We start from the raw sequence: 25,679 nt of genomic DNA on the forward strand, positions 1-25,679 counted from the left end.
ACAACCACCTCTGGCAGTAATAACGGCCTTGATACGCCTGGGCATTGAGTCAAACAGAGCTTGGATGGAGTGTACAGGTACAGCTGCCCATGCAGCTTCAACATGACACCACAGTTAATCAAGAGTAGTGACTGGCGTATTGTGACGAACCAGTTGCTCGGCCACCATTGACCAGACGTTTTCAATTGGTGAGAGATCTGGAGAATGTGCTGGTCAGGGCAGCAGCAGAACATTTTCTGTATCCAGAAAGACCCGTACAGGACCTGCAACATGCGGTCGTGCATTATCCTGCTGAAATGTAGGGTTTCGCAGGGATCGAATGAAGGGTAGAGCCACGGGTCGTAACACATCTGAAATGTAACGTCCACTGTTCAAAGTGCCGTCAATGCGAACAAGAGGTGACCGAGACGTGTAACCAATGGCAGCCCATACCATCACGCCAGGTTATACGCCAGTATGGCGATGACGAATACACGCTTCCAATGTGCGTTCACCACGATGTCGCCAAACACGGAAAAAATGACGTTTTGCCATTCGTGTACCCAGGTTCGTCGTTGAGTACACCATGGCAGGCGCTCCTGTCTGTGATGCAGCGTCAAGGGTAACCGCAGCCATGGTCTCCGAGCAGATAGTCCATGCTGATGCAAACGTCGTCGAACTGTTCGTGCAGATGGTTGTTGTCTTGCAAACGTCCCCATCTGTTGACTCAGGGATTGAGACGTGGCTGCACGATCCGTTACAGCCATGCGGATGCCTGTCATCTCGACTGCTAATGATACGAGGCCGTTGGGATCCAGCACGGTGTTCCGCATTACCCTCCTGAACCCACCGATTCCATATTCTGCTAACAGTCATTGGATCCCGACCAACGCGAGCAGCAATGTCGCGATACGTTAAACCGCAATCGCGATAGGCTACAATCCGACCTTTATCAAAGTCGGAAACGTGATGGTACGCATTTCTCCTACTTACAAGAGGCATCACAACAACGTTTCACCAAGCAACGCCGGTCAGCTGCTGTTTGTGTATGAGAAATCGGTTGGAAACTTACCTCATGTCAGCACGTTGTAGGTGTCGCCACCGGCGCCAACCTTGTGTGAATGCTCTGAAAAGCTAATCATTTGCATATCACAACATCTTCTTCCTGTCGGTTAAATATCGCGTCTATAGCACGTCATCTTAGTGGTGTAGCAATTTTAATGGCTAGTGGTGTACTTTAAAAACAACGACGAATGTGCTTATGTAGGAGAAAGGTAGTACCTAACGGCAGGTGAGCCTACTGGAACCGAAGTGATGATGATCGTGAATTCCAGATGATTGCTTGAATGAGGAAGGCGCACTGTGTGCACACGCCGTGACACTGTCTAGTCGCAGAGTAATTTCCGCCTTTTGAGAGTGGCAGTTGCCTTCATGTGGCCTGTCAGTTTGGATAACGTTGACTGTCATATCCTTCGGTAGACAGCGCAGAACGTCCGGCCGGAATATTGCTAGGATAGAGGTCGTTATGTCACATACGGAATGAGGGAAATCTTAAATAAAACACGTGTTCAAAAAGACAAAAGACGGAATTTATTGACAGTAGCACACACAAATAATGCTCTGCGTTGTACAACATGCAGGAAGCGACACATTGAGCTTATTGCGGCGTTTTACCTAATCTCTCAAATAAGATACAAGCACACCACGTAAAATTAATATTGTCACATGCATCTTTCAACTTCTCGAGTGGTTTCTTTTTCTGTAATTCCGGATATCATGTCGATTCTGTTGGTTTATGAAGCATTCGTCAAGTCTCCTCCTTGGTTTACCTGTAACAATAAAATGATATGAACTGATAGGCAATGCATGATAAGAACCTTATTCTACTCAATACTTCGTAGAAAATGCGTGTAAAGAACGCTTCTATAAACTTGCTTTACATACTTCTGTACTAAACACAAATACATTGATCTGGGATACATTTTTTTTCTCGGTGCTGGCTATAATGCCACAATTTTTTGCTGGATTTTAGAATCATCTATATTTGCACTGAAATACGCTACAGACCCTGAGAACTTAATGCACTAGTAAAATGTTTCCTGACTAGAAATCAAATTTGGCTTCAAGGCATGTAGTTGTTAATACATGGTAAAACAGTAACATCCTATCGTCTTACTGAGATTAACGTCTCAGCTATTATAGAAGGACGTTCACTATTACTGGATAGTAAATGGCAAGCTGCGTTACACAACATGGATAAGAGGCATGGGCATTATGCTCAGCCGGCCGGCGTGGCCGAGCGGTTCTAGGCGCTTCAGTCTGGAACCGCGCTGCTGCTACGGTCGCAGGTTCGAATCCTGCCTCGGTCATGGATGTGTGTGATGTCCTTAGGTTAGTTAGGTCTAAGTAGTTCTAAGTTCTAGGGGACTGATGACCTCAGTTGTTAAGTCCCATAGTGCTCAGAGCCATTTAGCATTATGCTCCTCATATCAGCTGATAAACAGTGTAGAACTAGCCTTTCCATTATTAAATACAGTAACTTGTTTGTAAAACAGTATTTTACACTGGGGTAAAGTGAATGAGTAGCACTGCTTTGACCCTGCTACCTCCCTTAGAAAAGCTATACACATGTGCTCTTTCGTGTCATAATGATTACAAATTGTTAAAAATTATTATAATTTTAAATGTAGGTTTATTTGTTACAATACAACCAAATTTTACAGTATTACATGTGAACAATCTCCACAATGATGTAAATCCAGACCTATTGCGCAATAGAGATTTAATTAGCGGATAATCTATCAGTCAAGGGATAAATTAGAATAGAGTTTTATTTAGACTTCCACAATTTGCACAGTGGTATTTAACGTGAGCTTCACAAACATGTTTATTACAATTTGAACCTTCATTGGTGTCTTGTTGTCACAACTGGATGGACAAAATTTTCATGTGGCACGTTTGCAGTTTTGGTTGCCACCACTGGAGGTTGGTGTTGATGGACTTCCTGTTTGTATTCTTCTAACAATGGCCGCTGAGTCTTCATGTCATGGCAGCATTTTTCTAGCTTCAGTGTAAGAAGTAACTAGGAGTATTCCCAATTAATAGAGAAATATTCTTATTTTGTACAGAATATTTTTTCTACCCTGGATTTATTCCTCTCCACAGCACAAAAATATTGGAGCAGGAGTACCCATAATATTGTAGAAGATTATCATTGGCCAGCAGTTGGTTTTCCTGTTGCCATGTGTAGATGCCAACAAGCTGATCCAACATGTCAACTGGTCCCTTATTTGCGTCGTAGTCCAATATCGTTTTAGGTATCTTGCCTTCTCTGTTGCTTATTTCCTCATTGTTGTGCACTGTGCTCATCAGGACAACCTGTTTGTTCTTCCTGTGATCATACGACACGACTGCGGTATCCTTAGTAAAAAAGAGCTATGAAGTGTCAACATCTATTTTGTTTGCTTTATTATTATGGAGTTCAGACTTATTTTTTCTCACTGCCCCAGCATTTTAAAATATCTTTTGAGAAGTCCCTGGCCTAGTGCGTATGTGACGAAATTGTCACATGTGACATTTTGTTCTTTAACTCATGTGGCAGATCCATGACGACCTTTTACCTTGGTTTTTCTCAAGTGCTTGTCCAGGTAATTTTCCTGTATAGATATATGTCTTCAAAACATAAGTAGCTCTGTCGCACAAGGTCCATATTTTTATCCCATATTCTGAGGGTTTGCTCGGTATATATTTTTTGAATGGCTTACGTCCTTGGAAAGTCACCAGTTGTTCATTCACGGTCACATTTGTGCTAAGATTAAATAGTTTTCAAGCTTTTTTCACCCACATATCTCACAGAACACTTACAGGTGCCAACTTGTCATTTACTCTTCGTGATCTTCGATCAGATTTGTCATTGACACGTAGCACACATGAGATGCAACAGAGCTGTTTCAGCAATATTACGGCAGAGAAGATGTCTTCACCCATTTCGCGATTCCACAGACTCTTTGTTGATTCACCATATGATTTATACATACCAGTCAGTAATAACAGACCAATATAGGCTTCAAGTGCAAATTAATCGAATGACTCCCAGCTATCCCCATAAACTCGTCGACTCTCAATGTTACGCATTAACACCACAATAATGTCAATATTATCCTTCACTTGAAAATATGGTATTATATCACATACTCTGGCGATAGCGTATCTTGTCGGACCAGGCCGAAATACTAAATGTCTTTTTCCAAAGCTGTTTCACAGAGGAAGACTGCACTGTAGTTCCTTCTCTAGATTGTCGTACAGATGACAAAATGGTAGATATCGAAATAGACGATAGAGGGATAGAGAAACAATTACAATCGCTCGAAAGAGGAAAGGCCGCTGGACCTGATGGGATACCAGTTCGATTTTACACAGAGTACGCGAAGGAACTTGCCCCTCTTCTTGCAGCGGTGTACCGTAGGTCTCTAGAAGAGCGTAGCGTTCCAAAGGATTGGAAAAGGGCACAGGTCATCCCCGTTTTCAAGAAGGGACGTCGAACAGATGTGCAGAACTATAGACCTATATCTCTAACGTCGATCAGTTGTAGAATTTTGGAACACGTATTATGTTCGAGTATAATGACTTTTCTGGAGACTACTCTGTAGGAATCAGCATGGGTTTCGAAAAAGACGGTCGTGTGAAACCCAGCTCGCGCTATTCGTCCACGAGACTCAGAGGGCCATAGACACGGGTTCACAGGTAGATGCCGTGTTTCTTGACTTCCGCAAGGCGTTCGATACAGTTCCCCACAGTCGTTTAATGAACAAAGTAAGAGCATATGGACTATCAGACCAATTGTGTGATTGGATTGAAGAGTTCCTAGATAGAACGCAGCATGTCATTCTCAATGGAGAGAAGTCATCCGAAGTAAGAGTGATTTCAGGTGTGCCGCAGGGGAGTGTCATAGGACCGTTGCTATTCACAATATACATAAATGACCTTGTGGATGACATCGGAAGTTCACTGAGGCTTTTTGCAGATGATGCTGTGGTGTATCGAGAGGTTGTAACAATGGAAAATTGTACTGAAATGCAGGAGGATCTGCAGCGAATTGACGCATGGTGTAGGGAATGCCAATTCAATCTCAATGTAGACAAGTGTAATGTGCTTCGAATACATAGAAAGATAGATCCCTTATCATTTAGCTACAAAATAACAGGTCAGCAACTGGAAGCAGGTAATTCCATAAATTATCTGGGAGTACGCATTAGGAGTGATTTAAAATGGAATGATCATATAAAGTTGATCGTCGGTAAAGCAGATGCCAGACTGAGATTCATTGGAAGAATCCTAAGGAAATGCAATCCGAAAACAAAGGAAGTAGGTTACAGTACGCTTGTTCGCCCACTGCTTGAATACTGCTCAGCAGTGTGGGATCCATACCAGATGGGGTTGATAGAAGAGATAGAGAAGATCCAACGGAGAGCAGCGCGCTTCGTTACAGGATCATTTAGTAATCGCGAAAGCGTTACTGAGATGATAGATAAACTCCAGTGGAAGACTCTGCAGGAGAGACGCTCAGTAGCTCGGTACGGGCTTTTGTTAAAGTTTCGAGGACATACCTTCACCGAAGAGTCAAGCAGTATATTGCTCCCTCCTACGTATATCTCACGAAGAGACCATGAGGATAAAATCAGAGAGAATAGAGCCCACACAGAAGCATACCGACAATCCTTCTTTCCACGAACAATACGAGACTGAAATAGAAGGGAGAACCGATAGAGGTACTCAGGGTACCCTCCGCCACACACCGTCAGGTGGCTTGCGGAGTATGGATGTAGATGTAGAGTCCGTTTTATCATGTTTGCACTAGATGCTCTTCCAATTCGCGGAAAACGTTCTGAGCTCCACTTAACGTTTGTGTCTTTAGACTGAATCGGTTGAACAGCTTGCACATTGTTATTTGAAGTATCAATATCTGAACTATCTTCTGAATCAGATGAGGGATGAATTTGCCATCACTGATGTGATTTTCTTCTTCAGAAATATTCTCCTTGCTTTCAGATGCATTTACTAAAGTTTCCAACTGCTATCGGAAGGGATTAGTTTTCTCGTGATAGCCACACAAAAATAATTGCGATAGAGACATGAACTGCGTCTGCACATAACAGTTGATAAAATGTAATTATTAGCTATAATGTGGTGTAATAATTTGAACGCAATCAGCGTCTGCTTTGTTGCGAAACCTTCGCACATTTCAACATTAAAGAAAGAGATATTTACTTTGTCATAAAAAAATCGTTATGCATGTACACCTCAGGAATGTACAAATAAAACTTGACTACGATATTTATTCATTATGTAAGTTTTTAAGCGCCCCAGATCATACTGACCCAAGAAACACAAGTGTGACAAATTAAGTTATAACAAGGGGGAGAAAAGTAATATATATGTTTTAAAAGTTGAGCTTAAAAGTGTTTAGAATGTTTGGAAAAACAAAGCCATCAAGTTTGGAGCAATGCCATCGAAATATTAAAAAATTATGAAATTCCTTTTTAAGGTCATATTGAGCAAAAATAACAGCAGTGCTAAGCAGCCTGGCCTTGTGCTCAGGAGGCTCTAGGCTTCACCAGGCGATGCTGGTGCGGGTTTTCTGTGGTTTCCCTAATTACTTCAGAAAAATGTTGTGATGGTTCCTATTATATGTAAATAACTGTACTTATGAATTATGTTATGTTAAACGGTAATACCAAGATATGCCCATGATCCTTATAAAAGTGATCTACAGATAAATAAAACAACTGCTACTACTACTGTTACTACTACTACTAGTGTTATGAGTAGAGAATGTGTGACACGTCCGTCCCTTGTGATATTCTGGAAACTTTCGATACATCTCAGTAAGAGTAGGAAAACAACCGGTTCTGGGGTCTAAAGGCATCCGAGGAAAATAACAGTAACTTAATTTATGATGTGAGCAGTAATGGCCGCTATTTCACATTGATGGAGCACCCTAGAAATTACTTCCACATCCATGGTTGCCTCTCCATGTGGTATAACGTGGTGCGTTCTGTGTAACAACAAGTTTTCAGTCGTGTAGAGCTGCAGACATACCGGTAGGTGTAACTCCCAGGTTGCACGGCGCCCAGGCAGCTGGAGACTGGCAGCAGGTGGCTGGACCAGCGGAGACTGTAGAGGCCGACTGAGGCGGCAGTGGCTGAGGCGGCAGGGTGGTGCCTGCTGGCCTCACGACAGCAGCCTGCGCAAGCACAAACACAAACAGCGAGTCAGCAGGTGGCGACCGTGGCAGGACCCAGCGACTGCTGCCCTGCAATGCGGGAGTGCCGTCAGCGTGTGGTAAAGGGGTCGGCGAAGGCGAGGCCTCACTTCAGCAGCCTGCACAAGCACAAACACAAGCAGTGAGTCAGCAAATGGCGACCGTGGCAGGACCCAGCAGCCGCTGCCCTGCAATGCGGGAGTGCCGTCAGCGTGTGGTAAAGGGGTCGGCGATGGCGAGGCAGTGACCACTGGCCTAACTTCAGCAGACTGCACAAGCACAAAAACAAGTGGCGAGTGGGCATGTGGCGTCCTTCACAACACCCAGAGACTGCCCCACTGCACTTAGGCGACCAAGGGCAGTAGACAGTTTAAGTAAAACAATAGTGTACTAGAGCAGCTATAAAGGTCGCTGTATCAGATTGTCGGCAATATCACACTATTCATTTCGATGCTCGTTTTGGACATTCCCTTTGATGGCCGATGGCATGTGCATGGTCGACACTTCATGTTAACTCTGTGCCCCAAAAATGCTACGCAGAACAACAGATTTCTCTGCAGTAAACGGCCTAACATTTCAACTAAGACACATGGAATTAATAATGTACATTCCACAAAGGCTGGTAGAAAACCCAATACTTCCTTTAGAAACTATATTGCTATAGAGATTGGTCATAATGCTGAACGAAACTCTCTTGCTTTAAAGCAGTTTCCAATTGCTTGATGCACCACACGAAATAGCGACTAGCATTTATAGACATGGTACTATAATGTGTGGCTTCAAGCCAGTTATTGTTGTTGTGGTCTTCAGTCCAAAGACTGGTTTGATGCAGCTCTCTGTGCCACTCTATCTTGTGCAAGCCTCTTCATCTCCGAGTAACTACTGCAACCTGTATCCTTCTGAATCTGTTTAGTGTATTCATTTCTTGACCTCCCTCTACGATTTTTACTCTGGAAAGTTGGAAAGTTGTGGTAAGGTCTTATGGGACCAAACTACTGATGTCATCGGTCCCTAAGCCTGTACACTACATAATCTAACCTCCGACGGGGGAGCCGCACGAAACGTGACAAGGCGCCGCAGACCGCGCGTCTACCACGCGTGGCGATTTTTACTCTCCACGCCTCCCTCCAGTACTAAACTGGTCATACCTTGCTGACTCAGAACGTGTCCTACCAACAGATCCCATCTTCTAGTCAAGTTGTGCCACAAATTCCTCTTCTCCCCATTTCTATTCGCCGATAGACTGTCTGTTTGGCAGGGCAGGAGGCGAGTTCGGTCTACAGAGAAAGTTTCTATGACGAGACGGGGGGAGGGGGGCTGCAACTTGCCCTCTTCTGCTGCTCTCTAATGCGTCCTTCTTTTTGAGTATGATTAATATTACATGTATCTTCAGTTCATGCTTTCCTACATCTTTGACGTTTTCCGTTATAAATTGTAGTCAATACATCTTCACCACTGTCATATTTGTCTTTATCCTTTCAGTTGCTGCTGTTAGAACGGTTTACTTCTCTAACGCTTCACTAACATTTTTAGCGCAAATGTTGAAAAGGGTTGGATGAAAAAAACTTCCTTGTCTAACAACTCATCTGTTCTTCGATCGCCAGACATTATCATCTCGTCTATTTTGCAGCTCCTTTATCAATTTTCTGTCCATCTATTTCATACGAAAGTCTTGTAAGATGTTAGGAGGGAAATCCGATCATATTATTTCGTTGGACCGGTCTCGCGGTTGCGTCCTCGCTTCCCGAGCACTGGGTCCCGGGCTCGATTCCCGGTGGGGTCAGGGATGATTGGGTGTTTGTGTTGCCCTCATCATTTCATCATCGTTCATGCAAGTGGAGACACTGAGCAAAGGTTGGGAATTTGTACGGGCGCTGATAACTGCACAGTTGAGAGCCCCACAATCCAAACATCATCATCATCATCACCATGATCTAGGACCGTGTTAAATCTTGTTACACTTGCGAGTGAATTTTGTATATTTATGGCACTGTGGACGCCAGAGGTATGTTTCAATTATGCTTCTCAATTGAATGAAGAATGCTGCGAATCATTCTCTTTACGGATACTCAAACACTCGAAGAGACTAACAGTCTTATGTAAAGATCTGCATACGGAAGTTGATTTGTGCTCATTCTTTCTTGTGCCCATAATTCACCAACATTTTAACTTTTATAGCTTTTCTGCCCAGTACTGAGCTACGTCACCGGCACATTTATTAAAATCCGATCCATTCCCATAAGGTTCTGTAGCGGAGAAGCAGGTATCTCCAAATCATGCTGCGTGTCTCGCATCTGGCAGCAAGGAGTAAGCTCAATCAACTACCAGTGTCATGTTGAACTTCAAAGACTGTAGGCTGACTTTCTTGATGCTGTCAGTTCCAATCTAGGCTATAACATCAGAGTCCTCCTTAATTTTAATCGTTGTGGTTCACTGAATGTGTCCCCTGCTTTGTACCTGACATGTCGTTCGTCATGGGGCAGCTTTTACTCACGATATTCTCGTCATATTGTTGGAACAGAACGTCCTTGGAGGAAAAAGGAAGGAAGATGGGTTTTAAGGTGCCGTTGAAATCGAGGTCATTAGAGACGGAGCACAATCTCTGATTCTGTCAAGGGTAGGGAAGAAAATCGGTCGTGCCCTTCCAAAAATATCATCCGGCATTTGCCTGGAGCGATTTAGGAAAATCACGGAAAACCTAAATCAGAAAGGCCGGACGCAAGTTTGAACCGTCGTCCTCCCGACTGAGAGTCCAGTGTGGTAACCACTGCGCCACCTCGCTCGCTAAGAGTCGACCACCTAATCAGCTAGCCATAACCTTATGAACATACCCTCCGCTCTCCTTAACGCCATCTGGGGGTGTTGAGAACACTTGATCCCGTAAGGAAAGTATGTTAGTGGAAAAGAGATGAATGGGCTAAGAAAAAAAATTTTGCAACAATACCGGCCACAAATGCGGAAATTCACTGACACAGGCGAATTTGATGAATGGCAAACTGCAATGGCTCGGCGCCTGGGAACAGGCATCTCGGAAACGGCGGAGCTGGTCGGCTGTTATCGTGCTGCTGTGGTGAACTCTGTGGGAAGAATTGGCTGAAGGGCCGAGATACCTCGGGCAGGCGACAAGGTGTTGGACGTCCACACCCTCTGCCAGAAGATCTACATCTACATCTCCATACGTTCTCCGCAAGCCACCATACGGTGCATGGCAGATGGTACTATAGACTATTGCTAATCATTCCTTTCCTCGTTTCACTCGCAAATGTAGTGAGGGAAGAACGACTGTTTATAATCCTTCAACGAGCCACATTTTCCATTGTCTTGTCTTGACGGTGGTTATCTGAGATGTATTTTGGTGGAAGATGAATCGCACTGCAAATAGCGCCCCATCAAAATTTCTCAATACTGTTTCGCGAAAAGAATGTCGTCTCCACTCCAGGGATTCCCATTTGAGTTCAAGGAGCATTTTCGTAAACCTTGCATGTTGATAGAAACTACCGGTAACAAATCTAGCAGCGCGCATGTGAAATGCTTCGATGTCTTCCTTCAATCAGACCTGGTGGGGATCCCAAACACTCGAACAGTACTCAAGAATGAGTCGCCCACGTGATCTGTATCAGGTCTCGTTTATGGATTATCGATAACTTCTTAGAACTTTGCTAGTAAACCTAAGGAGAACATGGCATTCTCGTATCGTACAGCCGTTACGGCGCCTTCCATGACCACCAGCCGCTACTTCGGTCACACATAATGCCATCCTAAAGCAGCAGGGAACGTCCACCCATCTGCACTCGCTGGACAGTGTGTCTAAGGCGTTCCGCCTGACCAGGTTGCCTCCAAACACGTCTCCGACGATTGTCTGGCTGAAGGCATATGCGACACTCATCGGTGAAGAGAACGTGGTGCTAGTCTTGAGAGGTCCATTCGGCATGTTGTTGGGCCCATCTGAACCGCGCTGCATGGTGTCGTGGTTGCAAAGATGGACCTCGCCATGGACGTCGGGAGCGAAGTTGCGCATCACGCAGCCTATTGCTCACAGTTTGAGTCCAACACGACGTCCTGTGGCTGCACGAAAAGCATTATTCAACATGGTGGCGTTGCTGTCAGGGTTCCTCCTAGCCATAATCCCTAAGTAGTGGTCATCCACCGCAATAGTTGCCCTTGGGCGGCCTGAGCGAGGCATGTCATCGAGAGTTCCTGTCTTTCTGTATCTCCTCCACCTCCCAACAACATCGCTTTGGTTTACTCCCAGACTCCCGGACACTTCCCTCGTTGAGAGCCCTTCCTGGTTCAAAGTAACAATGCTTACGCGATCCAATCGCGATATTGACCGTCCAGACGTGGTTGAACTACAGACAATACGAGCCGTGTACATCCTTCCTGGTGGAATGACTGACCGGCTGTCGGACCCTTTCCGTCTAATAGGCGCTGCTCATGCATGGTTGTATACATCTTTGGGTGGGTTTTGTGACAGCTCTGAACAGTCAAAGGGACTGTGTCTGTGATACAATATCCACAGTGAAAGTCTATCTTCAGGAGTTCTGGGTATCAGGGTGATGCAAAACTTTCTTGATGTGTGTATTTAATCGTAGTGACTGTGTCAAGCAGCAGACCACTAATACTGTATTGGAACGTCACAAAATTGATTTTCCTCCTCATCTTATTGGAACGTCACAAAATTGATTTTCCTCCTCACCTACATTATCTTACTTTTTTATACACTTAAAGCAACTCGTCATTCATCACACCAAATATAAATTCTATCTAAGTCGTACTGTACAGTCACTCAACGATGACACTTATCCGCGTGCTGCAGTGTCATCAGCAAACAGTTACAGGTTGTTTCTCACCCGACAGATCGTTTATGTGTACGGAGAACCGGAGCGGTCCTGTCACGCTTCCCTGGGGCGCTCCTAACAATGGTCTCGTCTGTGGTGAGTACTCACCGTTGAGGATAACGTACTGTGTTACAGTACATAAAACGGCACTAACATTTCAGTGAATCTAATCCGTATGCTCGGACCTTCTGCCGTGGGGCAAACGCTTTCCAAGAACCTGCGCTTATGCAATCAGCGTGCTCCCCTTCCTACATGGATCGCAGAATATCGCACTGGAGGAAGGCAAGCTGAGTTTTGAACGAGTGGCGATTTCTGTCAATATTGATTTGTGCACAGAAGATTCCTGTCTCAAGGAAATTTATTTTATTCCAAGTCAGAATATGCTCAGAAATTGTGCAGAAAACCGACCTTAAGAATATCTGTCTGTAACGTTATGGGTGCTGGAGTGAACTTTGCTTTTCTTCCAATCGTTTGGGACTTTGCACAAGGTGAGATATATGCGATAAATGGAGGCTAAGTAAGGGGCCAGTGCCGGAGAGTACTGTCTGTAACACCGGATTAGCAGGCATCAGGGCCGGGCCACTTATTTGTTTTCAACTGTTTCAGTTGCTTCAAGACGCCAGGAATGCCTGTTTCTTTGTCCTCCATACGAGAGTCTGTGCAATAGTCAAACGATGGTATGTCTGTACGATCCTCATGTGTGACTGTTGTTTGAAACGCGGCATTTAAGACTTCATCTTTGGCTTTGCTGTGTTCTACTGCCAAACGAGACTAATCGACGAGCGATTGGACAGAAGGAGACTTCGACCCGCTAAGTGATCCCACGCAGGACTGGGATTTGCTCGAGTTCTCGGCAAGATCTTTCTCTAACGCATGTCGCTGAAAGTAGTTGTGCGCGCCACGAAACGATCTCGTGCGCCAGTTTCTACTGACTGTTGCCCGTTTTTAACGGAGACTGCATCAGCCTATGTTCCGTCAGCATTTTCTGAATTTTGTTATTAAACCGTGCTGAGCCTTTTCCACCCTTCAACCACTTTTCTAGAGCGCAATTTACAATCTGTTTAAACTTTAGTCATGAATCTTTAGCGACTGAGTTAGGCCCATTCATTTCAGATCGGAGGCTTGCGCGCTCCGTAAAGCAGGGTGAGCAGCGATTGCTGGCCCCTACCCACGCCGAGTCTGCGAAATCACCTTTTTTGTTATTCCAGGTCGACGGTCGTGTGTGGCCATACTGTCACTCAGGCGAACGGCCTCACAGACTGAACATAGAGACTGATAAGACAACTGCAAGACGAGGTCAACGTAGTGTACTCCTGAGAATGGGCGGAGCCTTCAACGCCACGTCGCTAGAGGCACTTTACGTTGTGATGGGGACCTGCCCTGTAGACGTAACAATACGTTATATAGCTGCACTTTACTGACTTTAGAGGGACACGCTCGATAAAGTCACCGAAATTACGGGAACCAACATTATGACCAAAACTCAAATGAGACAATGGCGGATTCAAACATGGCAGAGAGAGTGGGACGCATCCGACAAGTGTCGCCGAGTACACTCCTTCTTTCCGGACGTAGGCGAAAGATTACAACGGAAACATGTCGACTCAAGCCGGGGGATGGTCCATTTCCTGACAGGTCACGGGCCGTATACGGTAAACTTAAACTGCATCGGACTAACTAACGATGAAGTCTGCGTTTGCCGAGAAAATGGGACACCAGAAAATGTCACACTGTTGTGCAACGCGCTAGCACAAGTGAGACGTATACAGGACGACAGCCAACAAGCGCCAAACCATATCGAAGAAGGCTTATACAAGCACAAACAACACAACAAACCACTTGGGAGGACGCAAGCACGACTCAGATTCCGAAACCGAGGAAGGAACACTAAGTGAACATAATTCAGAAGGGATTAAAATTTAAGGGTCCCAAACCGACAACGCAAGACACACCATGCCAAAACACAGTCATAAACAACACAACATAAAACAAAACCGACACCACATACTAAAACTGTAGTAATGAGGTAACGTCGTTTGGGAGGAGAAGGCTCGAAGAACTTTTATTCCGAGGCTCCTCCTCCCCAACGACATACTGCGTAGTTTTTTGAAGTATGCTGCAAACAAGCAGTAATGTATTGTCTTATTGTGTGTATATAGAAGTATATTCTCTTCTCTCCTCAAAGCTACAGTCACTGAATTTTTTATATCAAATGTATTTTTCTGCATAAAGTATGTATAAAACTAAAAATGTGTTGTATTAAGTTATTTAAGGAATAATGCATTTAGTGTATTCCATGTATGAAATGCTCAGTCAGTATTTAATCTGTATAATACCAGGTGTATGATTCTAAGGTATCACATAGAATACGCCACAACTACCAACAATGGGACAAAGAAACAAGTGCTGAATAACATGTAGTGCCCTGACTTGCAACATTCCCAGTAAAATAGGAATACACACAGACACAGTAAACATACATAAGCACAACCATTTCAGATGGGAATAGCTCGAGGTTCTACCGACACCTTCTCTTCTGAGATAGGTAGAAATAGGCCATTAATGCTACTTATACTATATTACACATCCATATACAGTGTATCACTTCCCTCTACATACTGCAAATTATTTTCACCACACTCATTGTATTACATTTTATTTTTTTTATTTTTCGTTGACTTTTCATTATATAAATTGTATTCTCATCAACTAGGCAGAAACAAATTATATGTAACATTTTAACAATTTCCCTGTAATCTTAGAGACATCTTTATTTATTATGTTATTTATATTATTTAGAAAGAGCATTAACAACTGTATACCAATAAGATTGTAACAATGAGAAGTATTTGCTGTTAGATTTAGAAGCGTCCGACCCACCTTACATTTCAAGGCGGTGGGTTACTCTGTACTGTTAATGAAATAAATAAATAAACGTGCTACAGACTGCACTATCATTGTGCGGGTACACTATTACGCTGTGGAAGATATTGGTCGGGGCCTGTGTCGTTTGTATGGTCCTTATCGAGGACGTCATGACAGCTACGGACTATCTGAACATTACTGGGAGCCTCTGCATTGTTTCATGATTGATGTCGCCAGGAATACCTGTTTCTATCTCCTTCACTCGAGAGTTCGTGCGGTATCAAACTATGGTATGTCTGTACGATGGCACCTTCTAGTCGGGTAACGATATCTGGCGTCAGCTCCTTGCTGACGAACCACTGATCCATAATTCACGGGAACTGCGAGTGACCTGTGCGTAGACTTGTGGTCCAGTCAGTTCTGGTCCGATTCAGTGCCCACCAGAGTCGTCAGGGTAAATGAAAAACCTGCCGGTCGCCCCCTGGGGGTTTTGAATAGTTGGTAACACTTCGTGGAAGAATGCTCCTGCCACTGATTGTTCCAGGCTTCTTGCGGGCTGATTGCTGAGCGCCACGATGGTTTTCTAGACCTGAATTTCAACGATGGAGGTGAAATGTTACTAAGAACCGGTAGCTAGGGCGCATTTGAGGGGTAAATACACCCTGTGATGAGGTACATTGGTTGTTTGGGCTGGAGGCCCTACGTCATTTATTTCAGTGCGTGCACCGTTCAGCAGTATTCTACGACTGGGTATGAAAGAGCTACACCTGATGATCTGAGAGCTATTGTAGAGACACCCCAGGCAGTCCCTATTAACTTCTGGAGTATATTGTACCGAGTTTTGATTTTAGTTGCCACAATCCAAAGATGGATTTTGTATGTCAAAGATATCTGTAGGTCACACCTAGGTATTTTGGAGTACTTCAGGATTGGAGAATCTGATCTCTCAATGCGATGTTACGAGGTGCATTCAGAAAGTAAGTTTCCCTATTTTTTTAAAACGAAGACAACATAGTTACATGAAAAACTTTTGGCAAACAGGTAAAGCAAAGTTTGACCTGCTTTTCGGCATAGTCACCAAAAGAATTAGACACTTATCATATCATGGGATCGACTCTTGTATTCCTGTTTCACAGAAGTGTGCAACCTGTCAATCAAATTCAAATGGCTCTGAGCACTATGGGACATAACTTCTGAGGTCATCAGTCCCCTAGAACTTAGAAATACTTAAACCTAACTAACCTAAGGACAGCACACACATCCATGCCCGAGGCAGGATTCGAGCCTGCGAGTGTAGCGGTCACGCAGGTCCAGACTGTAGCGCCTAGAACCGCTCAGCCACCCCGGCCGGCCTCACCTTTGAATGGAACCAGCGTGTGATACTCGTCTTCAGGTCTTCGTCGTTGCCAGAACGCTGGCCAGAGGACAGGAATTTCTTAAGGTGCAAGAAAAGATGAAAATCTCTGGGAGCAACATCAGGCCTGTATGCTGGGTGATCAAACAGCTCCCAGCCGAACTTATGCAAGACAGTTGCTGTGCACGGCGAGCACTGTCACGGAGCAGCACAGCACCTGCAGCAAGCATTCCACGCCTCTCATTCTGAATGGCAAGTAGTGATGGGGAGCTCGTGAATGATTCGTTCAAATGAACGCTTCACTCCAGTGAAGTGTGAACTAACCACTCAATTTCAATGAACTGGTACTTCAAACTCTTCGCAGATAACACACTCCACACTTTCTTCAAGTTCACTCACTCTCTTCCCCTCTCCCTCATCCTATTACATCGGCGTTACGTCACTCATTCTCCCTTCACTTCAGTCCCCCCTCTACTGCCAGTCGACGAATCGCGCGGCGTTTGTGGGAAACTATAGGTTTGCGAGGGGTTGGGGAGGTGAGGGGCGATGGGAACGCAGCGTCAGCTGCTTCCTGCAGTGCTGACATCATTACCCGTGACTATTTGTGCAGTTCAGTTATACTTCGCGTCTACCGGTAGCCTGCCGTTGGCAGCGCTTTCGGACAAATTAATATTACAGATACAAACGAAGAGGCTGGCTGTGTTAGCACGCACAGCCAACATGAAAATAAAAGTTTTGTTAATAACACTGAAAGAGGGATTTTACCTGAAATCGTACCAATTACTACAGGTGACAGTTTACGTTTTGAATTTGGAGGGTTATATTATTCTCAACAAAATAACATCTACGGGAAAACGTCTGAATAATTACTTAACGTAGATGTATAGACTTTGTGACAGTGGTAAACATACTCTATTTTGGATTAAACTTTAAAAGGAACATGAAATTGGACTGCATTTTGTTGGTAGCCCTAGTTTTTCAGTCCATGAATACAACAAATAATGTTTCACTTGGCTGATAAAGACTTTTTTGGGCGTTTCATGAGAAAATGTCGAGCAAGATTAAATGTAATACCTTCTTTATATGTGACAGGCTTCTCTGTTTATCTTTCCTTTGTCCCCTTTGACCACGCTCTACTTAGGTTAGCTCAGACGCTGTAAGAGCGTAAAACGTTGCGTGCACGTTACTGCATAGTTGGCCAACTGTTGGTAAAATTATGAAGTATTACGAACCTTTATTGTACGAGCGAGGCGAAGCGAGCGTAGCCGCGGCTGAGCGGCGAACTGGGCAACTTCGCCAGGCTTCCGTACTTCATGAATGAACTACTTCATTTTAACGCTTCACGGCAAAGAGTGAAATGAATGAAGTAGTTCACGGGAATCAACGAGTTCGACCCATCTCTAATGGCAAGTCGCAATTTCTGCATTGTTTCACAGTAACGGTCAGCGTTCATTGTTTCACCTCTGGGCAGGAAGTCAGTGAGCAGAATGCCCTTCCTGCTCCAGAACACCGTGCACCTCACTTTCTGCACCGACACAGTCTGTTTGAATTTCATCTCTACTGCAGATCCACTGTGACGCCAATGCACTGACTGGTGCACAGTTCCCAGCGTCAAGTGGGAAGTCGATGTATCATCGCCCGTGACGATCCTGTAGAGGAACTCGTCGCCGTCATCACGATACCGCTGCAGAAATGTCAGTACTCCTCCAAAGCGTTTCTTTTTGTGCTTGCGTGTCAGGTTTTCGGCATCCACATGGCACACAATTTCTTGAACAGCAGGAGCTTAGTGACAATTTCGTGCAACAGGAATCGCGATATCTGCAGAAAATGGCTGCTGAGCTCCGGAACCGTGAAGTGACGGTTCTCCAGGCCGCGCTGCTGCACCAGTTGAACCAGGTGACAATCGCCCACTGCGCTCTTCGCCGTGGACACTGTGACGACCTTCGGAAAAAATCTTAAACCAGCGACGCACCATCTGTTTGCTCGTGATGTTCTGCCCATAGACCTGACAGATTTCTATGGGTGTTATGTTTTGTGAGTTAACGAACCTTATCACTGACCGAATTTCGTAGGCGGCGGGAGAATGAATAGGAGACGCCATTTCAGGGCACTGCTGCCGCGGTACTGGCATCAAACGGGACCTGTCCGACCACCATTTGATTATCACGTCATAGATCTGCTGCACAAGCGCAGTTTTCCCGACTGTATACGTCTACTTTAAAGGAAACAACTTCGGGAAATTTACTTTTTGCATGCGCTTCGTAGTTTTGTAGTTTGCTTCTTTATTCCGTAGGTGGAAAGTTCATAAACGGTCTTATGAGCATTCAGTCAGAGAGAGTTATACTTGAAGTATTCATCCTTCGTATGCAAGTGTCATGTTAGTGTTGCTTCAGCTTCTCTGGGCAATCAGAGCGATATCATAAATGTAAATAAATTTTCTAAACTTTGTTTGCACAAGGCTATATTTATACCAATTAGGGTCTAACAATGTTAATTTCACAATCTATCACACAATTGAGCTTTATCACCATAGCAAGCAACTAATACATGAAGAAACTGGCAAACAGTAAATAATCAATTGTTTTAACGAGGTAGTTTCACTTTGGAATATAATTTTAAGATTTTTCACGTAATTAAACTTTATTGTCACAGTCAGCAACGATTACAAACTGGGTAAAAGTAAAGACTGGGTAAAAGTAAAGACATAATTGTTTTAAAGTTATGATTTCACTTTGGAACCCTACGAACATACATTTTTCAACCGTCCATCATTTCATGGGATGTATTTGAAAGCAATTTCGCATTTTTTCCTAGGCACAATCTCATGCCTCGAAACTTCTATGAACCCATAAAGCCTAAAACAAATTGAAGTTATAAATTACGAAAGAAATGGGTCTAAAATTTAATAAATTCATATTAAAAGTACATACTCTTCGAGTGATTTCAAAACCCCCGATAACAGTAACAGTACAAACTCAAGTTTACATTACTGTAACTTCACATCTACTTCGTTTCACCATCAACGATCTCCTCAGTGTGAGCACTATAAAGAAAACGCACGTGTCCCAGTCTCCTGCAATAACGTACAACTGTTTCTTTGAGCGCTATAAGTCACCGCTGCAGTGCACTAGATTCGTAGAAGTGCTGTGGTGTACCACTGGATGTCACTCTCTTCCAGTAACCTCGGTACTTTCATGCTGAAGACATGAAATGGTGGCTTCAGACAGCAACCACTGATACTCCAATGGTTAAAAAAGACTGGGAGTCGAACCAGAGCATTGCGGGATTTTATTTATTTCTTTCATTAACAGTACAGAGTAACCCACCGCCTTGAAATGTAAGGTGGGTCAGATGCTTCTGAATCTAATAGCAAAGACTTCTCATTGTTACAATCTTATTGTTAATGTTATTGCTACTTGAATGCATTATTCCTTAAATAACTTAATTCATTTCTGATATATAAAATTCATTGATTGTAGCTTTGAATAGAAAAGAGAATATACTTTTGTCTGCACACAATAAGATGGTCAATACATTACTGCTTGTGTGCAGTATACTTTAAACACTATGCAGGATGTCATTGAGGAGGAGGAGTCTCGAAATAAAAGTTCTTCGAGCCTTCTCCTCCAAAGCGACATTACCTTATTACTACAGTCTTCGTACGTGGTGCCGGTGTTTATTTGTTTTATGATTGTTGTTTTGTTTGTGACTCTTTTGGGGCATGCAATGTCATGCATTGTTGGTTTTGGTCCCTTACATGTTGATTCCTTCTGAGTCATGTTTACTTTGTGTTCCTTCCTCGGTTTCGGAATGTGTGGTCGTGTCTGTGTCCTCCCGTGTGGTTTGTTGTGTTGTTTGTGCTTGTCTACGCCTCATTCCATGTGGGTTTTGGAGCTTGTATTCTTCGTGCAGAGTGTTCGATATAATATCGGCTACGCTATTTATTGTGTTCCAGTCTTCGGGGTTACGTATTATTCTGGCCATCTCATTGTCGTTCTCTATAGGTCTCACTTGTGCTAGCGTGTTATTGTCGTTCTCTATAGGTCTCATTTGTGCTAGCGTGTTGCACAGCAGTGTGAAATGTTCTGGTGTCCCAGTTTCTCCGCATACGCATACTTCATCGTTAGTTAGTCACATACGGTTTAAATGTACCAGATACGGCCTGTGGCCTGTCAGGCTTGGGTCGACATGTTTCAGTTGTAGTCTTTCGTACAACAGGAAAGAAAGAATATACTCGGCGACACTTGTCGGATGCATCCCACTCTCGCTGTCATGTTTGAATCCGCCATTGTTTCATTTTTGTTTTCTTCATAATGTTGGTTCCCGTAATTTCGGTGACTTTATCGATCCTGTCCTTCTGAAGCCAGTAAAGTACTGCTCTATAACGTATTGTTATGTCTATAGGGCAGGTCCCACATCACAACGCAAAGGGCCTCTAGTGACGTGGTGTTGGAGGCTCCGCTTATTCTCAGTACACCTCGCCTTGCAATTATCTTGTTAGGCTGTATGTTCAGTCTGTGAGACCAAGCACTTGCGGTGAAGCATTTGATGGATTCAAATATCGCAATGTGGTAGGTCCTTATCGTCTTAATAGGTAATTTGTACTGAGCTGTGTTTAGTCTTGCTAGTTTGTGCATAATTTTGGAGGCTTTGTCAATTGTCAATTTTATATGATGGTTGAAAGTCTGTTTTTCGTCTAGATGCAGTCCGAGATAACGTGTGCTTTGCTTTCTCTGTATGCTTGTATTGTCTAATTTTAGAATTGGAGTCCCCTGTAGAGTTCCTCTGAGCAGTAAATATACAGTTTTGTTGGGAGCTATTTTTAATTTATTTTCTTTGCACCAACTGTTAATTTTCTGAAGCAGTTGCGTGCCTTTTGTCTCTAACGCTGCTCTCGAGTCAGATGACACCACCACGAGCAGGTCATCTGCGTAAGCCACGACACATCTCACCCTGTCGTCACTGTCCAGGGTGTTCAGCAAGGGCTCGATTGCGATATCCCAGAATATTGGTCCGCAGATCATGCCCTGTGGACACCCTTCGTTATTCTCTTGACAACCTTCTGTGTACCGGCCCTCCACTTCGCCACTCTGCCTCTGCAGTAGTCGAGGAGGCTAACCTGGCGAAGAGGGACGACCATCACAAGTTTGCAATAGCCCCAGCTATGTCGATTAGAATGGCGGTCGCGTGTTTGTCGCTGATGCTATTTGTATCCGTTAGTGCTTCGTTGACGGCGTCTTCTATTGATATACCTTCCCTGAAGCCGAATTGATGGAGCGTTAGGCTGAGGAGGCGTCTGTGCGATTGCAAACCTTGCCGAGAGTGTTTAAGAGACAGATCGGTCGGTACGTTTTGGGGTTTGTTCGCTCTCTGTCTTGTGATTTCCTGATTATGACTACATTGGCAGTTTTCCGGAAGTTTGGAATCCTGCCTGTTAGTAGTGCCTCGTTGAACATGTTAGTAAGAAAAATTGTAATTTGTGTAACGGTTTGTCTTAATGTTTCTGGAAGTATTTTATCTGGGTCGGGTGCTTTTTGTTTTTAAGCCTGCTGATTACCGTCGCTACTTCTTCTTGCACGAATGACATGGTTACACTGTCACTGATGTGTGGTTGCCTCATGCTCTCTCTCAGGTCAGCGTGGTGTCATTCGTCTTGTGTGGGTTTGTCATCTGGGAGGAGACTGTTCAGAAGATATTCTGCTGTGCTTCTCCATTCTCTGGTCATGGTGCCATCAGCTTGTTTCAATGTTGTTAGAACTGTCAGTGTCTAAACTCGTTCTGTTTCTACCTTGAATGGTTATCCCCAGATGTCGTTCCGTAGCTGGATTTTTACAAAATTGGTCCAGTAGTCTTGCCTTGTTGTCTTCAGTTGTTTTTGGTATTTCTGTTCAGCGTCACAATACAGATCAAGTCTTACCTGTCTTTCAGGAGCTGTCTTTGCTTGTTAGTAGTACTTTATTTTGTCCCGCGAATGCTTCCTTAGTCTTGCCAGTTCTGTCAACCACGGTTGTATCTGTCACCACCCAGTTTTTGCGCGTGGTATAGCTGCTTCCTGTGCAGGATGCCGTCATCTACACTGAAGAGGCAAAGAAACTGGTATAGGCATTTGTATTCAAATACACAGGCAATGTAAACAGGCAGAATAAGGCGCTGCGGTCGGCAACGCCTATATAACAAAAGTGCCTGGCGCAATTGTTAGATCGGCTACTGCTGCTACAATGGCAGGTTATCAAAATTAAGGTGAGTCTGAACGTGGTGTTCTAGTCGGAGCACGAGCGTTGGGATGCAGCATCTGCAAGGTAGCGATGAAGTGGGGATTTTTCCGTACGACCATTGACAGGTGTACCGTGAATATCAGGTATCCGGTAGAATATCAAATCTCCAACATCGCTGCGGCCGGAAAAAGGTTCTGCAAGAACGGGACCAACGTCGACTGAAGAGAAACGTTCAACGTGACAGAAGAGCAACCCTTCCGCAAATTGTTGCAAATCTCAGTGTTCGACCAACAGCAGGTGTCAGCGTGCGAACCATTCAACGAAACATCGTCGATATGGGCTTTCGAAGCCAGAGGCCCACACGTGTACCCTTGATACCTGCACGACACAAAGCTTTACGCCTTGCTTCCGCCCGTCAGCACCGACATTGGACTGCTGATGACTGGAAACATGTTGCCTGGTCGGACGAGTCTCGTTTCAAATTGTATCAAGCGGTTGGACGTGTACTGGTATGGAGACAACCTCACGAATCCATGGACGCAGCATGTCGGCAGGGGACTCTTCAAGCTGGTGGAGGCGCTGTAATGGTGTGGGGCGCGTGCAGTTGGAGTGATATGGGACCCCTGATACATCTAGATACGACTCTGACAGGTGACACGTATGTAAGCATCCTGTTCAGAACCTGCCCCCATTCATGTCTACTGTGTATTTCGACAGACTTGGGCAATTCCAGCAGGACAATGCGACACCCCACACGTCCAAATTTGTTACAGAGTGGTTTCAGGAAGACTGTTCTGAGTTTAACACTTCCGCTCCCCAGACACGAACATCATTGAGCATATCTGGGATGCCTTGCAACGAGCTGTTCAGGAGAGATCTCCACCTCTTACAGATTTAGAGACAGCCCTGCAAGATTTCTGGTGTCAGTTCCCTCCAGCACTACTTCAGACTTCGTGTTCCGGCACTTCTGAGTGCTCACGGGGCTCTACACGCTAATGGGCAGGTGTACTAGTTTATTTGGCTCTTCAGTGTATATAGTGTATACAGATGGAATGCGAAAATCTAAACCTGGAACATCAAGTTGAGAATGAAGCTCATTAGTGAAATAAAACTTTTTGGGTGGCAACTAAACTATATGATCAAATGTATCCGAACACCTGGCTGAAAATGACTTGCAAGTTCGTGGCGCCCTCCATCGGTAATGCTGGAATACAGTATGGTGTTGGCCCATCCTTAGCCTTGATGACAGCTTCTACTCTCGCAGCCATACGTTCAGTTATGGCAGCCCATTCTTCACGGAGCGCTGCACTGAGGAGAGGTATCGATGTCGGTCGGTGAGGCCTGGAACGAAGTCGTCGTTCCAAAACATCCCAAAGGTGTTCTATAGGACTCAGACCAGGAATCTGTGAAGGCTGGTCCATTATAGGGATGTTATCGTCGTGTTACCGCTCCGCCACAGGCCGTGTATTATGAACATTTGGTCGATCGTGTTGAAAGATGCAATCGCCATCCCTGAATTACTCTTCAAAAGTGGGAAGCAAGAAGGTGTTTAAAACATCAATGTAGGCCTGTGCCGTGATAGTGCCTCACAAAACAACAACAAGGGGTGCAAGACCCCTCCATGAAAAACGCGACCACACCATAACACCACTGCCTCCGAATTTCACTGTTGGCACTACACAAGCTGGCAGATGACGTTCACTGGGTATTTGCCATACCCACATCCCGACATCGGATCTCCACACTGTATACCGTGATTCGTCGCTCCACACAACATTTTTCCATTGTTCAGTCGTCCAACTTTTACGCTCTTTGCACCAAACGAGGCGTCGTTTGGCATTTACCGGCGTGATGTGTGGCTTATGAGCAGCGCTCGACCGCGAACTCTAAGTTTTCTGACCTGCCGCCTGTCATAGTACTTGCAGTGGATCTAGATGCAGTTTTGAATTCCTGTGTGATGGGATGGATAGATGTCTGCTTATTACACATTACGACTCTCTTCAACTGTCGACGGCCTCTGTCAGTCAACAGACGAGGTCGGCCTGCACGCTTATATGCTGTACGTGTCCCTTCACGTTTCCATTTCATTGTCACATCGGAAACAGTGAACCTAGGGATGCTTAGGAGTGTTGAAATCTCGCGTACAGCCGTATGACACAAGTGACACCCAATCACCTGACCGCATTCGAAGTCCGTGAGTTCCGCAGAGTGCCCCATTCTGCTCTCTCACGATGTCTAATGACTACCGAGCTCGCTCATATGGAGTACCTGGCAGTAGGTGCAGCACAATGCACGTAATATGAGGAATGTATGTTTATGGAGGTGTCCGGATACTTTTGATCACACAGTGTCAGTAGCATGGGGAGCGACCGTTGGGTGTGACATCTTGGAGGGGATCCGCCATACCTGTGTACGAGCTGCAGCGCCGCCAGCGCCGTGGTGGCGGCGGCAGCCACGTTGGCGCCGCTGGCGCTGACTGCGAGCCGCAGCGTGGCGTCGGCGAGGCCGCGCGGCGAGCGCACCAGCAGCCAGTACTCGCCCGCGTCCGGCGGCCGCACGCCGCGCACTTCCAGCGCCGCCCGCCGGCAGCCCTCCGAGCTGCCCTCCTGCCACACACACACACAAATGTGTCTGCTGCTTCACCACAGTTCCCACACTGTCACCCGTCGATAACATCATACACTGGGCGATCCAAATACGACGCAAATGCTGCATACAGACCATATCAAAACTGAATTAAAGCTCGAGCTTTCGAAGACGATGTTCTTCGTCAGAAGATCTCTTGATGAAGAAGATGGTGATTATCTTCGAAAGCTCGAGTTTTAACTCAGAGTCGATGCAGTCTGTACAGCAAGAAGATTTTACACTAGGATGCTGCGATGTCACATCACAACAGTTTTTCGAACGTTGCTTGTGAACTGATAATGGCGTGGGACGGGGACGGGGACAGGAGAGGGCGGCTTTGATAGCAATATATGCACTGGCCCATTTCTTGGTCTTTGGCGGGAGGCAATTCGCATTTACCTGAGTATTAGCTAGATGAGTTAGGAGTGGCCTCTTATTTAAGTTCAAGAAAATAGTTACAACATTTAGTACTTCTGAGTGACGAGTGGCAGGCTCACAGAGGTGTGTAAAACTGTATATCGAAACCTTACAAAAAAACACAG

The 25,679-nt window shown here is 44.9% G+C and overlaps 1 long non-coding RNA gene across 1 annotated transcript; it reads right to left on the reverse strand.

Annotated features, from left to right (window-relative positions):
* Positions 1–1,572: 1,572 nt before the first annotated feature.
* On the reverse strand, positions 1,573–25,016 carry LOC126234802 (uncharacterized). Its single transcript, XR_007544777.1, has 3 exons — positions 24,919–25,016; positions 7,078–7,222; positions 1,573–1,808 (listed from the first exon to the last, which is right to left on the reverse strand). It is a non-coding gene; the product is annotated as an uncharacterized LOC126234802 (long non-coding RNA).
* Between the last annotated feature and the right edge of the window lie 663 nt (positions 25,017–25,679).

The sequence above is a fragment of the Schistocerca nitens genome, chromosome 2, assembly GCF_023898315.1.
Source record: "Schistocerca nitens isolate TAMUIC-IGC-003100 chromosome 2, iqSchNite1.1, whole genome shotgun sequence".
In the NCBI taxonomy this organism is placed as follows: Eukaryota; Metazoa; Arthropoda; class Insecta; order Orthoptera; family Acrididae; genus Schistocerca; species Schistocerca nitens.